This window comes from Balaenoptera ricei, chromosome 1 (genome assembly GCF_028023285.1).
Source record: "Balaenoptera ricei isolate mBalRic1 chromosome 1, mBalRic1.hap2, whole genome shotgun sequence".
Lineage (NCBI taxonomy): Eukaryota > Metazoa > Chordata > Mammalia > Artiodactyla > Balaenopteridae > Balaenoptera > Balaenoptera ricei.
The window spans coordinates 156819255-156836555 of NC_082639.1; positions in this window are offsets into that span (position 1 = coordinate 156819255).

The window sequence follows — 17301 nt, forward strand, 5'->3', positions numbered from 1 at the left end:
GCTCACTGCCCCCAGCAGGGAGGTGAGGCTCTCAGTTGGCTGGCTGGAGGAGCTGGGGGAGGGGGGTGGGCCTTGCCAGCATCTAGCATGGTTCTCTGCCAAGTTCTAGCTCCAGATCTCTAGGCCGCTAGGAACCTAGACTATATATAGCGTTGTGCTAAGCAATTCTTATCAGACGTGTCTGCCCTCCCCTGTGGGAGAGGAGCGCTTCTATCAGAGAACCAGAACCTGGAGAGTGTGAGCCATCTCCATGGGGCCTTTTATACTGGGGAGGGTGTGTGTGTGTGTGTGTGTGTGTGTGTGTGCGTGTGCATGCACACACACGCGTGCATATGTGTATCTGTGTATACGTGTCTGTGTCTGGTTCAGGGCTGCCAAGCTTTCTCTCCTTCCCCCTATTTCAGATGCTAGTAGATTCAAAATCTTGTGGAGGAGGGCGCTGATGTAGGCTGAGGGCCAGGAGGGGCTGGTGCTTCTTGAAGGATCCTGGATCCTGGGTTTGGAGGAGAGGCTGGGCACATGATGTGGCTGAAAGCACAGTGTGGCCTCCGGTGTGTCTTCCTGGTTTCCGGTTTGCCTTGCTTTGCCCGAGGATGTCTTTTGACCTCTCTCTTCCTTCTTTTGAACCTGCTGCCTTTCCTGCCTTCCTCCAGCCCTCCCTCGTCCTTTGATTTTCTTTGGGATATATGAGGCAGACCCAGCTATGGGCATCCGGGAGCTTGTCTGCTCCCCGCCCTCACCCTCGTTTGGGGCTTCCGGAAGTCTGACTTGACCGGCACAAGGGGCCAGCTGTCCTCAGAGGAGGTGGTGGTGAAAGAGCATGAGCGTGTCATGCTGGGAGGTACAGGGCAGAGTGGGCTGGGTCTTTGCCTCCTCCCTTTCAGAGGTGCTGTTGAGCCCCCAGTTTGTGTGGTTCTGTGACCACAAGTGCTGATGGATGTGACGCCATCCCAGTCTTGTCGGTGAACCATTACCAGGCTGCTTATTGGAAACCAGGTGCAGCAAGGAAGATAGGATTCAACGCCCTCCTTCCCTGCCTCCCAGGTAAGTCAGGTGTGGGCCACCCGTTCCGGGCCCTCCCCCACCCCCTGCTCTTCCCACAAGGGCGTTTCCCTTACTCAGTGGAGAAGCCTCAAACTTCTCCATTCAGAATCTCCCAGACAATTGCTCCCTTCTTTCTATTCTCCTCCTCCTGGCTTTTCTGTGAATGGGGTTAGTAACCAGCGAAGGCTCGGGGGCAGGGCAGCCAGCCTAAGCGATCAGGCACTGGCCATGTGGGAGATGGCTGGGTGTGGTAGTTGGCAAAACAGCTGGGCCTCCCGCAGTAACTGACCAGCCGCTCTCCCTGACCCCCTACGAATAGCATAAGATTCTGAGTGCTGATCCCTCAGAGGGGCTGGAGCCCGCCTGGGAACTGGGCCTTCTCTTCCTGTGTCGTCTGGACACCTTTAGCCTCGCTTAGTCTAGGGCTGTGGTCTGGAGCTTATAGACTGTGGGCTGGGCAGTGGACTTTGGGGCTCTTTCCCCCTACTTTGGGTTTTTCTTGTTTTGTTTTGTTTTGTTTTGTTTTTTTGAGTGAATAACTTTTTTCCTCTAGGCCCTCATTGCCTTTACTTTTAAGAAAAATCCTGGCTCAGTAAACCATTGCAAAGATCTCCAGGCAGTTTGACGTAGAAATGTTTTTTTCTCTGTGTCACCTGTTGCTGGTCACAATAATAGCGATCGTGATTAAAAACGATGAGGGCCTGCAGAACTGGGGAGGTCCGTCACATTACAGAGATGGTTTAGAAGGCAGACTGGAGGCACTTGCCACATTACCAGGAAATCTTTCTCCTATCAAGTAGATTCCTGCCACATTCTGGGCCAATAGGCCCGGTTGGAATGAGCTGACAGCAGATTGTCTGGGGTCTAAAGATAAAAGGGATGGTGCTGGGTAATTTTATGACGCTCTCGGCTAATGTCAGGGGGCACCTGCGGGATGCCAGCTCTCTGCCGTTGCCTCGTGGATGTGGCTGTTGTTTCCTCCCCACTCCCCCCGCCCACCCCTACCCAGGGAAGTCTGATGTACCCTGCTTCCCAGTGTTTCATCTTCTCCTCTTCCCATCTGAGATGAGTCTCTGAGTTGGCTGTGAGCAGCCTGAGATCCTCGCTGAGTGAGGAATCCAGGGCTGTTTGGAAGAGTCCGATGTCTCTTCCTTCAAGGAATTTGACAAGTCTCAGCCCCTCCAGCAGTAACGAAGGGAGGGATGGCTAGGGGTGTTGGACCTGGAACATGAATAAAGCAGACAGATCAGCCTTGGTGCAGCTGGGGAGATGAAGAGGAGCTGGCCAAGTCCCTCAAGATGTGTCAGCTAGAGTCTGGCCAGCACTGGCTGTCAGGCTGGAGCCAGATGGAGCTGCTGGCCATGCTCGGGAGCCTTTGCTGTCCTGTGTGCAGTGCGTCCCCGGGCCTGGCTCCAGGTGACCGCTGCCTCCATTCACAGCCCTGCCCTCGGCTAGATTGATATCACCAGGGTGGGGAAGTTGGTTTTGCTCCTTGAGATGTAGTAGCCTCTGTGGCCTCTGGTGTTCCCAGAATTGGGGTTGGTGCTCGCCTGCTGATTCTCCTACTTTTGTCCCTCATCTAGTTCTCTCCTTCCTGTTCACCAGCCTGGCTTCTCCAGACATGACATGGAACGTTATGTGTCAGAAGCCAGGCTGGCAGAATAGTTGGCATCCCCTGAGAGGGGTGCCAGGCGTAGCCGGCACTTCTTTCTCGACCTTTGAATCCCTGCAGTCTGGGAGCCAGGAGGCAGCGTGGCCTTTCCAGCTGGGGTCCGGCAGCGGTTAACAGAGCTGGTGGCACTGGAGCCGTGGTGGTGTGGCTTGGTCAGGAGGCATGGGGGAGGGGCCCTGCCAGAGGATGCGATTGGTCAGCACCTTCCTATTCCATTGAATCCTGGTGTGGTCAGGGCTGTGAATTGTTTAATGCATATCTTAGCTCTATCCCCTGGCACGAGTGCCCCCGAGGCTGCAGCTGCAGCTTTAGAGAGGATCTGTACCTCATGCTGGTCACTTTTTTGGACACGTTGCCTCCCTCTGAAATATGCGAGAGAGAGTGCCTTTTCCACTAGCCGGCTGTCTGTGGGAGGCCCGCATCTTGCGTTGCTTTTCTGGGACTTGGAGTGTCTGTGAGGAAAGCAGAGACTGGGTTTGGTTCCTTGGTAGCTCCTTCCACAGGAGCTGCTCGTGGGCTGGTAAGGCCAGAGAACGCCTCCAGGCCCCGGGCCTTTGCGGAGCCTGATGCAACAGTGTGGAGCCTGGGCAGGGGAGGAGCAGGGGGACAAGGATGGAGAGGGCCATGCGGGGAGGTGGTTGTACAGCGTCTGACCACAAGATCAAGGCCAGGAGGGGGTTGGAGGAGGTGTCCAGCATTCAGCCAGGGCTGCCTGCTGTGGCCTGAGTGAACACGTGTGTGCATGGAGCCCAGAGATAGGCATCAGAGTTCTTGGTCTCAGCATGCAGGCCAGGGAAAGGGAAACTGACCTTTGTTAGGGCCTCCTTTTGCTTATTTGATTTCATGCTCAGAACAACCATATGCAGTAGGTGTTACTTCCCTTTTATGGTTAAAGACACTGTGATTGTTAAGTGACTTAACCAAGGTCACACACTTGGTAGGTGGCACTACTGAGATTTAAACTCAGGCACTTCTGAGTCCAAAGCCTGTACTTTTTCTTCACCCCCTTAGGCTGAAGCCAGACATTTTTGGGAGCTAAGACCTTCAGAGGATAGGCAAATGATGTGACCCAGAGTGAAAGGCCAGATACCCAGGGGACTCTGCTGTCACAGGGATGACTGCATTACATCCCTTTTGAGGGAGGCAGGGCAGGGGCAGATACCCTTTGGTATCCGTGGATAGGCAGGCAAATACATTCCTTCTACAAATATGTCTTCAGCCTCTGCTGTATATATGCCAGGCACTGTGCTAGGTGCTAGGGATGCAGAATTCAACGAAACCAAGTTTCTGCTCTTGTTGGGTGTATATTCTAGCGTGGGGAGAGATCATTAATAATAATAAATAGAATTTAAAAATAAAGTAGACATATATGGAAAAGAAGGACACTCCTACATAAGAAGAGGCATCCAGATGTTGGTCAAGGAGGGAATTTGAGAGACAGAAGGACCTCGGCCACCTGGGGAAGCCGTATTGATTGAGCCTCCAAAGAGAATTGATACACAGACTAACCCCTCTCTTTTCCTAACAGCTGGGAAAATCCATCCAAGGTCCACAGAGCTCACAGGAACTTGGAGTGAGTCAGGAATCAAGGTGGCAGTAGTCTGTAGTTTCGTCACCAGCAGACTAGGGTTTTTTTCCATTAGCCGTGGCTGCTCCTGACCTTCCATCTCCCACCCTCACCAGGCGCCAGCTGGCATCTCCACCTCAGCCTGGTCACCATGGCCACCTCTGGTCCACGCAGCACAGGGGGACACTCGGGTTCAGTCTTTGCCGAGTCACTGGTAAAACATATGTCTGCAGGAGGCAGACTTCAGCTGAGCCTCTCCTGCCAGAACACGTGGTTGCGAGATTTCGCAGTAGGGAAGTGACAGGCAGAGGCTAAGGGAGGGGAGTCCCCTTGTATCAGATGCTTGGACGAGCTCTGTGTCTTGAGAGATCGGTGGCTGGGGACGGGGGAGGAGACATTTCCTGTGTGCAACTTCAGGGCTCAGGACTTGTTTACATGGTAGGAGTGCAGTGTCTGCTGGGCCCAGGGTGAGTCGGGCCACGAGATTCTCCCTCTTTGGTGCCATGGTTCTTGCCGCCTGGCCCACCCTGACCATGGAGACTGCCACCTGCTGGCAGGGGGCCGTGTGGGTCTTGGTGGCGTATGGTTGTGGGGGCCCAGGGAGCCTGTAGACGAGTCACCAGGCCTGGGTTCTGGCTCCCTTGGTAAAAACTCACTCACCCCCTTCACCTCTTTGGGCCTCAGTTTCATTATCTGTAAAATGAGAGGGTTGAATCAGAATCTTTTTGGAGGTTCCTGCCAACTCCCATTTGGGGGCTCCCTGGATGTTCATGGAGGTATTTCTTAGCCCGAAACTCAGGATCTGCATCACAAGAGAGGGGTGGGACCTTGAAGACCCGTCTGAGAGCAGCTGTAATCGTGTTTTCTGAAGGGACACTGTTGGCATGAATTAGGGCGGGTGGGTGGAGACAGTTTTCGAAAGCCCCCCGAAAGCAAGTGCGAAGGGTGAAGATTGCACGAAGGTGGCTGATGAGCACCCTCCAGGTGACCAAGGACGTGGACTCTGGCTCCCACCAAGAGGCTTGTCTGGAGATGGGCCATGTGGGAGCTGCTGGGGGCTTGCTGTGCTGCAGGGGGTGACTTGACATGCCGTGCCCCAGGAAAGATGTGCCATCCTTTCTGGCCCTAAATCCTGGAGAGAAAATGGGACTGCAGGGCCCTTGTGTCCTGTGCATTCCCTGAGACTTATCCTCAAGGTCTGTGCCCCTTTGCTGTCAGGAAGTTTCCCTTTATATTTAGCTTTCTTTTCTCATGTGGTTGTTTAAGCCCTTCTATTTAAAAAAACAAAAACAAAACGATAAAAAGACAAGACAAAAGAAAACAAAAACAGAAGTATCTCAGAGCTACCAGTTCCATTTTGGCTTTTTAGTCTTGAGTCACTCTTTAAAAGACAGCAAAAATGAAACACATACAGCAAAGCCCAGGGTCCCAGGCCCTTCCGGGCTTTTGTGCAAAGCCAGGCTGTGGCCAGGAGTGGCCGGGTCCTGGCCTCACTTCTCCATGACAGCCTGAGTCCCTGACGTCCACCATGTTTCCTGGGCTGCGTGGGTAGGAGCCCTGAGGCGGAGGCACACATCGTGCAACCCGCTAGACAGAATGCAGAGCTTTACAAATAGCTACATTTCTCCAAGATGCCGTCTGCTTGCCACTCTGCAGGACACTTACCTGGGATTTGTAACTCTGAGCCCAGCCTCCCCAGCTCCCACGAGGGTGGTGGGAAGAGGGATTTGGGCTAGGATGCAGGCAGGAGAGGAATTGACTAGTAACCATTGTCTCACATGCACCGTGCGATGTTTCACAGTTCTTTTCACGTTTGCGAGCTCTTTTGGCCTCACACAGCCCTGTGAGGGCAAGTGGGTGGTATTAGCCCTGTAGTTGATGACACTGAACCAGAGAGAATCCTGCCAGGGTCTAAGTGCTTGTATACGCTTAATTTTGGACACCCACCCAGGCCCCCTGACTCTGGTTGTCATTTCCTTGGGTTCTAGTTGTGGGACCCATGGAGCGGGGCAGGGATCGGGGTGGGTCTTGGGCAGTTGACTTGATCTCTCTAGGTCTTGATCCCTTCTCTATATATTGAAGGGGCAGGAAACCTCAGAATATCTGGGTTCTCCCGTTCTCTGTTCTTTCAACTTCTTGGCGCTCTTGTGAAGACTGGCTTGCACTCCTTGGCTGGGAAGCCAAGCATGCATCATGTGTTTCTGGTGAGGTTTCTTACATTTGGAAGCTTCTGGAATATGCAGTGCTTCAGACAGTTCTGACACGTCTATGGCACTTCATGCTTGTGCCTATGGTCATGCTTCTGCTAAGTAGCTCTCTTAGAAATGAGGCCTCACTGTGGGGTCTTTGAGATTTTACCATCGGATTTATAAGGTACACACGGAGCTTTGCCCGGGATGCACACTGTGTGTACGTTACCTGTTTGTTAGCTACTTAGTGTACAGCACCTGCTGGAAGAATTGGCTGATGTACAATGGTAAAGTAAGATACTGGAAACGCTGGCTTCAGCTCTGATTGTTTGAATCACTATTGACTTGACCAAGTAGCCCTTTCCCACGGAGGAGAAGGTGGTCAGAGAATTCTTGGTGGCAGTGTTTTCTGAATACTGAGCACAACCCTCACCCTTTAGAAGGGTGCTGAGGCAGAGTGAGAGCTGCGCATCTTCTTGGCCATGTGGCCCTCTGTGTGTGATCTTCATTCAAATAGGCCAGAACCTCTTTGAAGGGGAAAGAAGTGTTTATTTACAACACATTTAGCTACGGTGGCTTAGGCTTTATCCCGGGGTGTTCCTTGAAGAAGGATTGGGATTGGACGTTTGTCCATTTGTATCCCCTGAATGCAGCCTCGGCTTGTAGAGAAACCCCGTGATGGGGAAGCTACCGGGGGATTGTTTTGGTGGATGCAGGCTTCAGTAACTTTACGTGTGAAGATTTGTCATATCAGACCCTGTTTGCCTGGAGGTTGGGAAAGAGGATGGCTGAACCTGTAGCAGGGAGGGTGGCTTAGGCTAGACTTTGGGAAGGACTGTGGCATCCCCTTTGCTGAGGGTTCCCAAGGAAAGATGAGGCTTCTTTATCTGAGAGGGGGAAGCTGGAGGTCCTGGACAGGGGCCTTTGGGCCTGAGTCTGTGAACTCTGAGGCCACCCCAGAACAGCATGAGTGTGGGTATCAGGATCCGTTGCAGGCTTCATCTTTCCTTTCTGCCTCTGAGGCACGCCTGAGCCTGGGGCGGGGTCGGGGGGTGGGGAGGGACGGACACATGAGCATTGTTTCTCCTTGCAGAGAGAGCTCCTGCCACTGACCGTATAGGACTGATAATATTTGAAAATAAAAAAGGGAGAAAGGCACATTTCCCCTTATCCCTGGCAGGAAAGAGCCCTGAGCTGCTCTAATCCTGATTTGTATCACCCCTCCGCCCCCGCCAATTCCTCCTAGCCCTAGGGATCTTTGATAGGCATCAGAGATGTGAAGGAGCGTGCGCGCGCGTGCGTGCGTGTGTGAAAGAGAGAGAGGGGTGCATGAGGCAGGGCCATGCATAGTCGTTGGAGAAAGACAGGAGATGGAAGAGGAATATCGCAGGGCAGGTCCACAGCTCTGGGACCACCAGCATTGCCTGCTGTTCTAAAGGCACGGGTGTGTGTTGAAGTGAGCATACTACTTAGAGGTGACCAAAGTCCAAAGTCAACCAGTTAACGTCTAAATGAGGGTTGTATTAAATATGGAGAATCATATATCCTTTTGTATTGTTACTGCCTGCAGATTTAGCATCGAAAGGCCTGACAGGTCAGGAACCTTTCACTGGTTCCCCCTCTTTGTAAGATCATGCTTATTTTATATCAGCTTTCTATCTCCCTTCTTTTCTGTTTCTCACCCTCACTCACTCCTTAGGTATATGGGAATTTTTGTCCATGCGTTAGTGTTACCATTTCCTTGGGGTCCAGTTCTTCCCGTGTCTCTGACATCATAGAATGTATCACTTTTATTTCACATGTGAACACAGCACAGGCTCACTGCAGAGATGAACCGTTTCTGAAATGGGGCAGCTCCCCGTCTGGTCCTGGAGAAGGTCATCCAAAGCCCTGAGGAGATGAGAATCCAGGGTCTCCTTGCCAGGACCAGCTCGGCCCCATGTCGTGCTTCCTATCTGGGGTGGGAGTTGCTCAGGCATGAATCCCCCCCCAGCCCTGTTAGCTGTTTCTTCTTTTCAGCTTGAACCCTGAGTAGTGGCCTGGAAAGTCTGAGACCACATGTCACCTTGCTAGGTGAGGAGGGGGCAGAGAGAAGAGAGCGACAGGGACAGAGAGGAAGGGAACATGGGCTCCTGGCCACTGGCCTCTCTCCAAGACAGGTGAACTCTGCGTTCAGAAAGGAACTCATTTAATCTTTTGGCCCTAATAGCAGTTATTTGTGTTTTCTCTCCCTCTCTCTTTTCCCTCCTCCCTCTCCCTAACCTCCCCCCCACTGCCCCCGCCAACCCGCCTCCAAAAGAATTTAATCTGCTGGACAACAAACAATACTGTTATAAAACTTTGAAAACAAGAGGGCGCGGCCTCCCTGACAAGGAGAAGGGCATGCCGGGTAATGGGCGAGGGAGCCTGCCAGGCCCGAGATGGAGCCAGGCAAGAGCCCAGTTGGCTGGGCACCTGGGTGCCCGCCCCTGCCCAGCCCACCAGCCGTGCCATCCCCAGTCCAGAGGGGAAGGAACCGAAACGAAAGTGGGGGCAGCGGAGCTCTTGAAAAGGGGAAGTTGTACGTGTTCCCCTCTCCGATCTGATGGGAATGCACTGGACTGTGAAAGTACCTCCTCCCCCTCCCTCCCTTCCCCCTCCTCCTCCTCCCTCCCTCCTCCTCCTCCCTCCCCTCCCTCCTCTTCCTGCCTCCTCCCACTACGCACTGTTCCAGGTCCTGAGACTGGCAGACAGAGGTCCTGATAACAGAATGAGGCTGGCATAGCCGTGAAGGTACAGCCACCAGCCGGGCCAGCTGCAGGGGAAGCAGGAGAGAAAGGTGCTCCAAGCTGGCTTTGGACTCCAGACCTACCCTCTGTCTGCCCAGCCTCCCACCCCCCACCTAGGGAAGTGGAACCAGGTCATGGGCATGACCCGGTCCAAGTGCTCCGCCAGGTGTGTGCCCAGGTACTGGGTAGAACCGCCACTCGGAGGTTAGTGGGTACGCCCCGGGCTTCCTGGTGCCTGCCGGGACTGTGCTCCTGGGAGGATGTCTGACTTGGGGAGATGCTCTGCTCTCCTTCCAGGAGGAGTGGGGGCAGTACTGCAGAGGCTGGGCAGGCCTCTGGAAAGGTTCCTGGGGACAGAAACGTGCTTCACCCAGCAGGCAGGCATGCGGTCCTCTGAATGGGGCTCCTGGCGGCATACTGTGCCTACTAGTTACTCCTGGTGGCTGCAGGAGGGGGTGACCCAGCTCCTCCTTGGGAGGTGGGGAAGCCGGGCTCTGGGTGTCTCTCGCCCGACCTCCAGAGTTAGATTTCACCTGAGCCTGAAGTTTCACGTCTGAGTCCATCTTCACTGGGTCAAGTAGATGATTTGGGAGTGACAAGGGAGCACTGTTGGTGGTTTTTCTTTGGATCTGCGTTGGCTTGGACCTGTGAACTCTGGTGGACATTGCGTGTGTGTAATAGACCAAAGGCACACTCGCTTTTCCTCTTGTGGAAAGCACCAGCTTCCCTGAAAGCAGTTCAGGGCTGTGCCCATCCTCTGCCCAGCCTAAGTCACTCTCTGGGAAACAGGGAGGCGTCCTTGATCCCGTCTTCACGCCACCCCTCCTTCTCCCCTTTGCTGCCCACTGTCTCCTGCTACCCCCCAGGCCCCATGGCATCCCCAGGGCAGGATAGCCATGTGCATCCTCCCGGCCAGCCAGTCATCCCGATTAGGGCCTCCATGCCCTGTCCTGAGTCTGGGAGGTTGGGCGATTTCCAGACCCAAGTGGTGTTGAGGAAGGGACAGAGGCCTGGGAACCTAGGCCTCCATACCCCTGCCCCAAGAGAAACCAGAACTGCTGATGCTGGGCCCACACAAGCTGAGAACGTGGTGATTTTTTTACCTCAGGGGTCATCTGGGGGGGTTTAGTGGGTCTGGAGTATGTCATCCCCACCTTGGGATCTAGGGCCTGTGAAGTGTGGTGGTTCCTGGATGCTGAGCCCTCCTGGGGGCCAAGCTGCCAGAGAGAGAGAGGAAGAGAGAGAGAGCCAGCTCCACGTTCCCCTCCTCCACGGCCCCCTGTATATATACCTTTCATTTTATCACCCTTTCCTCTGATTCATTAACCACAGCTAGTTGGCAACAGGTCCCACCCTGACAGCTTAAGACAAAATGTCCAGGACACTGGGCCAGGGCTAGAGCCGAGGGTGACAGGAAGCTGGGCTGGGCCTCTCTGTTCAGACGTACAATGGTCTGGGACTAACTCAAGGGCAGACTGTTCCCCTTTTTCAAAAGGGCCTTTTCTAGGCCCCCTCTCTCACCAACATGACTCTTCCTCACTGCCAGGAGCCCTGAAACCAGCATTCCCAGCGGCAGGAAGATGGATGATCTGGGCTCCACTTCCGGCGCTCCTCCCCCACCCTGGCTGGAACTTGCGTCAGTCATGTAAGTAGCTGTGACTCAGCACCCAGCTGGGTTGGGAGGGAGGGAGAAGCTGCTGCCTCGCAGGAACCTTCCCAAGCGTTCTGGATTTGAACACGCTGTGGTAGCGCAGAACAAGCCAGCAGCATTCGGTTCCTGGAGGCAAATATCTGTTTGTTCCGTGGGTTTGCTTACGGATTTCATAAACAAGGATTCCTCTCCTTCCTGTTTTCCTCCCGTATTATTTTTTGGACACCGTGCTGGGCATAGGATTTTTAGGACTTTAAATGACACGGCATCATTTATAGAATGCAGTAGAAGCTCTCTTTGCAATCTCCAGACTATTCTTTAAGCAACGGCCCATGAACTGTATTTAACACTCAGGTGTTTTTGTTTGGCCTGTGCAGAGTTTTTGTTTCTTTTTTTTTTTTTTTTCGGCTGTATCTGATTCTGCATGCCTTTAGACTAAACACGGCCCCTCCGGGTCCCCATACTTCTGCTGCACACTGTCTCTGCTTCTCTGTCTTAAGTTTCCTGCCTGACCCCTCCGCACATTTGAATGTGCAGTGACCAGTCTGCACCAGCCCCTCTCTTTTCGGATGGACATTCCGAGGCCTATTCCAGGAAAGTGCAGGCCCCAGTTCTCAGAGCTTGGCTGAGCAGGAATTAAAGCCACTGTGTTCTGATTCACTGTATGGTGACCTTTCCTCCACCCTCGGGTCCCTGCCCAGGCAGAGGAGTTTCGTAGGCATGAGGGGGTGGAAAAACCTCCAAATAGAATGTGGGCACAGACTGGACTGGTGCGGCATTGTGGCCCCCAAACCCTCTTCCTGCGCTGTGGCACCTCCCAGGGCTGACATACCCGCTCCTCAGGGGCTGATTCTCCTTCCCGGCAGCCCTCTAAGCCCTTCTCCACTGGTCAGCTTGCGTGGGGCCGCTAGGCTGAGGTGGGAGGATCCAGCGTCCCGCCTTTGACGACAGAGCCCTTAGCAGGCTGGGGTTTTACCAGGCTGCCTTCTTCCAGATCAAGGAGGCCCTCAGGTTGGGTGCCAGGGAGAGCAAGCTGCTTCCAGCCACGTGAAATCACCTGGCTACATGCAACTAGGGGACAAAATCAGCAGCTGGTTTCAGGTAAGTGAGTCGTTCATTGCTCGGCTGACTTCAAGAGAGAAGCCTGGTTCTGTTGGGAGGTCTGAGACCTCAGCAGACCCTTTTATCTGGCGGGATTGGAAGGGTGAAAGGTTTGGCTACTAAGATGACTTTTACGCCCTCTACTCTTAGAGTGTTTACAGCAATGCATTGCTAATGATTTCTTGTCTCTTCTTCCAGAACACTGAGAGTATTTTAGAACTCAAGAGTTGGAGCCCACACTCAGGTTCATGTCCCTTAGTTCCCTCGGTGACAGTTGCTCCTCTGCTGTGTGCATCCCCTCCTCTGCACTCAGAGCTGACGCTTCCTGGGTAGCAGGAGAGACATGGATTAATCACCCTCATGACTAGATGACCTGAGTGTGTTCTGAAGGACAAGAGCTTGATGGTGTGAGAGGGGAGCTTAACCCAAAGCCAGGCTAGACTGGGGAGCTTTCCTGCGGACGGGGTGGCCCAGCTGAGACCTGAAGGAGGACTTCAGACCACCAGGCTTACTTGGCGGGGAGGGCAGTGATTGAGGGTTGGTAGTTATGGGAGAGTAGATGCAGAGTGTTCCAGAAAGAAGGAACAGCCTGTGCAGAGGCCTTCTGGTGGAGAAAGAGGCAGTCTGGATCACCAAAGGACTCCTGTGACGACACCTTAGGAAGGGGTTTGTGGAGAGTGGCAGTTGGAAGTTACAAAGGAAGAAGAGTTTGGCTGAAGTACAGAGCGGCAAAGCTGAGAATTAGCAAATGTAGGTCTCCAAACCCCATGTTTTATAGGGTTCATATTCTACTGGAATGACTATCATTAACGCTCAGTGGTGACCTTAAAGCCTTAGATTCACCCCCCGCCCCCCTGCACACCGACCTTCCCTCCGCTGTTGACTGCAGGTGTCCTTACTTAGAGCCCTTGCAGGCAGCGCTGATCCCCAGCCCTGGCTCTCCCATCTGTGGCCGAGGCCCCGCAGAGCCCCACGGGCTGCAGAGCCTAGTGCTGCCTGCTGTCAGGATTGCTCAGGCGTCCAGCACAGGAACTGCAGGGCAGTTCATCCCCAGCGTCTTCCCCTCCCACAGCCGTGCAGTGGAGACCACAGAGGCACCAGGGTGCTGGAGAACAAAGCAAGTATTGAAGCACCGGCTCCTTGCAGAACCAGGTGTGCTCTCATCTCCACCCAAGTTTAACATGTACAGTCAGTAATACCCCCCCATCTATGCAGAAATATTGCCTAGGACTTCGCTAACCCTCAGTCTTGCTCATAATTAAGTTCAAGAACAGAATGAGACGATAGTCAAACTACAAAGCAGGCAGCAATGGGTAGAGGGGTAGGAGCACAGACTCTGGAGTCAGACCTGGAATCGACACCATTCACTAGTCATGGGACTGTGGACAAGTTTTTGAACCACATTGAGGATCAGTTTCTTCTCCTGCAAGAAAGGGAATAATACCTACTTCACAAGACTGTTGTGAGAATTCAAGAGCACAACTTGGTGTTCAAATTTTATTTCCTTCTCTTCCCTAGAGCAACACATGGTGTTATTTCCAGGAGGCAATAAAAAATATAAGGGTTTATCTAGAGTCCTGAAGAATTGGTAGGGAACCTGAGAGATACAGATTCTTCTTTCTCTTGGTTATGGTATCAGAGGAAATACAGACATATTTTCTTAGCTTCAAACAACCAAAAAAGATGGTGCCATTAGGAGATGGGAAATCTAATTTGAACACCATTTGCAAACCTAATTTTCAGGCAGAATTTGAAAACAACACAAAACTCCATTCTTTTATTAGAGGATTATCTACTTAGTACAATTATAAGACACTGATCTTTTTGTGTCACAGTAGAGAATAAATAAGATTGGCAATTAACGGGGTCATATTTGAATGTCCTGACCACTCACCTATGGCTGGGAAGGAGGAGCCCATGATCTTCCTGACTAGGGTACATGGAAGAGTTGCCCTGGCTCAGGTGAAACCCACCTTTGTGTAGTGGCTAGAGCCTCACAGGCAGAAAGGGTGCTTGTTTCCTGATGACGTGAGATAATATCGGAAAATGCTTTGCATACTGTGAAATAGTTTACAAAGCAGGGCAATACTAATGTAAATGTTAACCCAGTTTAGTAACAGCTTTGGCTATTTTATTTTGTCATATATATAATAATAGGTAGGGACTGGTTATGGAATTAAATAACCTAGAAATCATGAGTTGTGAATTGCGATTGTCTATGTAATTTATCAACTTTGACTTTCATGTTCTTTGAGCATCACTTTGTAACTCTTCTCTGTGCCTTTCTAATGGATCCATATATTATGTCCTGTCACAAGTGGAACTGCAAGAAGACACCTCTGCTCGGGGCAGAGGCTGGGTCTTCCGATCGCATCTCCCTTCTTTCTTCAGTGAGATCCTCTTCTTCTGGAAGCTGGTTTCACATGGTGGCTTAGATTTTTCCATCTTTGTATCTAGCACCATTTGAAATCAGTGTTTTAGGAGTAAGAATTGCAGCACAGCAAAAGGCCAACCGCAGAGGAGCTGCTGTTGGTGGGATCAGCTCCCCTCCTCCTGCCACCTGAGCCAGTTCAAGAAAGGAAGAACTTGAGAAGCAAAGTACACTCTTGAGTGTGTTGGGCTGCGGAGGGGGACAGGGCAGGGATGAGGTTGTGTTCAGTAGAAACTCAGAGGCTTGAGCAGAGCCAGAGGTTGTGATAGTCTTTCTGTTGACAGGGAGCGGCAGCCACCAGCAGTAGCCTGTTGGTAGGGCCTTTGAGCACATGCTTGGGCAATGCTGGGTTGGGTACTTGATTGCAATAGGCAAGGGGAGGGCTGTGTCCCAGGAGGACTATCTCATCACTTCAGCACTGTTCACCTGCTCCTAGATGCCATGGAGCATTCAGCAACAGTTGCCGAGCAGCTGAAATCAAACTTGCCACCTGCACTGTCAAGGTGCCGGACCCCACCCAGCACCACTGGACCCATCTCTTACACAGGCTGACCGATTTCTCCTGGTGTTCAGAGTCTGTTTTTGTCTAGCACCATTTGAAATCGGTTATGATGTAGGGGGAAAAGCAGCAGCCTCGAGGCCTCATGCCAAGTCTGGTCAGCAACAGCCTGTGGCTTCCTGGAAGATGGATGGGCAGAGAGAGGGGGAGGAAGGTTATGCTTTTTCCTACTAGCTTCTTTAACTATATCTACAATACTTTATGCACGGATAATAGATCAGTTAATGGATTTTTAAAAACAAATCACTATAATTTACCTAATGTCCTCCATTTGCTGAAATGTGGTAGTGATGTAAACTATAAATTGGTTGCTGTTAAATTATCTTTCTGTCATGCATCCTGACCTTAATAAATGCTTTACTGTATACAATTTATCATGTCTTCGTTTTTCATAGATTATTTTCCATTCATAATTGTATGATGATGATAAGTGGGGTCCTGAAAAGTTAATTTGCTGTGCAGATCTTACCTATTTCGTAAAGAATTTGAAGTCGGTTACAGCAAACATATTAAAAATGTAGCCTATGAAGACAGGAATGAAATTCTATGAGCCAAGAAATAAAATGAGAAAAAAGGATTACAGAAGAGAGACATGTTGCAGACCTGGGCTGAAGGATGCTGCTTATTGAACGGGAAACTGACCTCGGTTCCCAGTGGGCTGCAGCCCTGGAGCCTCTGCAGTCAGTGTTCCCTCAGAAATATTGGCATAACTGAGCCTGTACTCACATGGCCCTTGGAGGAGCACTGATGAATTCAGCTGCGTTAAAAGAGATTCAGGAGTGTTGTTACTTTTGGTTCTTAGTTTCTATCAATCAACTCTTGAAGACAGAGTGAACCAGTTCTGTAAAGGTATTCAGGGATGAGCCAGGCTTGATTTCACAGGGGATTAAACTTGGGGATTCTTCAGGTAGGAGGGCTGTGTCCCCTTGATTGACCATTTTGCACAGGAGATGCAAGGCCAGACCTGACCTACCTGCAGGACTTTTGTTTCACGCCAGTGGTTCTCCATAAGTGGTGGCATCTCAACCACCTGGGAAGCCTTTCTAAGTCCACCTCCTGCCCGTCCTCCCCCAGCTGGCTGCCCTGCCCAATCGGGTGGAGGTGGGACAGGTGAAGCATCTGTTGGGAAAACTTCCCCGTGAATGGAATGCACCCTTTCACTGCAGCTGCAGTGATGTTTCAGGCTGTTGACTGGAGAATTCATGTTCTAATCCCCAGGATGTGGTGGTGGGAACAGTTAAGACCCTGAATTGTTTTATTCACTTCTTTGCTGAGGTAGCTACAATAGACCTATGGGCATAACAGCTTTGGGTCAGTTGTAACAAACTGAACAACTTTTGATTCACCTACTGTGTCCCTAGCTCCAGCCTATGTGTTCCAAATAAAACAAGTAACTCATGGATTCTGCCAGCAGGTTGCTGTGATTCCAGTCCCCAAATAAGAAAGTGCCAAAAGATGGAGTTTAGCATCAAAGCACAAAAACAATGACTTGAGACATCTTTTACATAAAAGTACTTTCTGGTGCTCCCATGAATACTTAAATAGTGCTTATGGCTGGGTTATGAGATGCACAATGCACACCCCAAGTAATTAACATGCCCCTCATTTAGGATTATTTTGCTTTATTCTTCTGGAGGCTGACAGGTCTTTACCTAAAGTTGGCATTCCAGGGTGGTCTTTCTTTATAAATTGCTAAGCAGAATGTTTCTTTTGGAGACATCTTGAGTCTGGTTTTTGAGGCCATGCTTTCCACCCAGATATAGAAAATGCTTTGTCAGGCATGGAGCTCGCTTCCCTGAGTTTTGCCACCCATTTACTGTAAGCGTGTCAGTGGAGAGCGAGTTGGACTGAAGGCACCTCCAGCCTCATGCAAGTTGTACTGGCAAAGAATTCCCACCTGTGGAACTAAGTGCTGGTGAATCTTAATAACTATGAGACAAGTCAAGTCTTTTACCAGCTTAGGGTGAACAACGTGTTAAATCTCCAACCTGGTAAGTCTTCATGTAAGATGTTGGCACAGCCCTGCGCTTTGAGAAGCTGGTGTATAGTTTCATGGAATTGCCTAGCAGACTGGTGTGTCTACATTTTAGGGCAGTTTAAGAGTTTTCCTTGAACACAAGGAAAGCGATGTTTTGTGTTTATTCTAATGTGATACAGCTCCACCCACCTTCTGATTACATTCACCCAAGGAGCCATTAGAATAGTGATTTTCAGATCCCATCCCTACAGGTTCTGGTTATACTGCTGTAGAAATGGGGTCTGGACATGTGTTTTTTGAAAGTTTCCCAGGGGATTCTACTGCGCAGTCAGGGTTGAGAG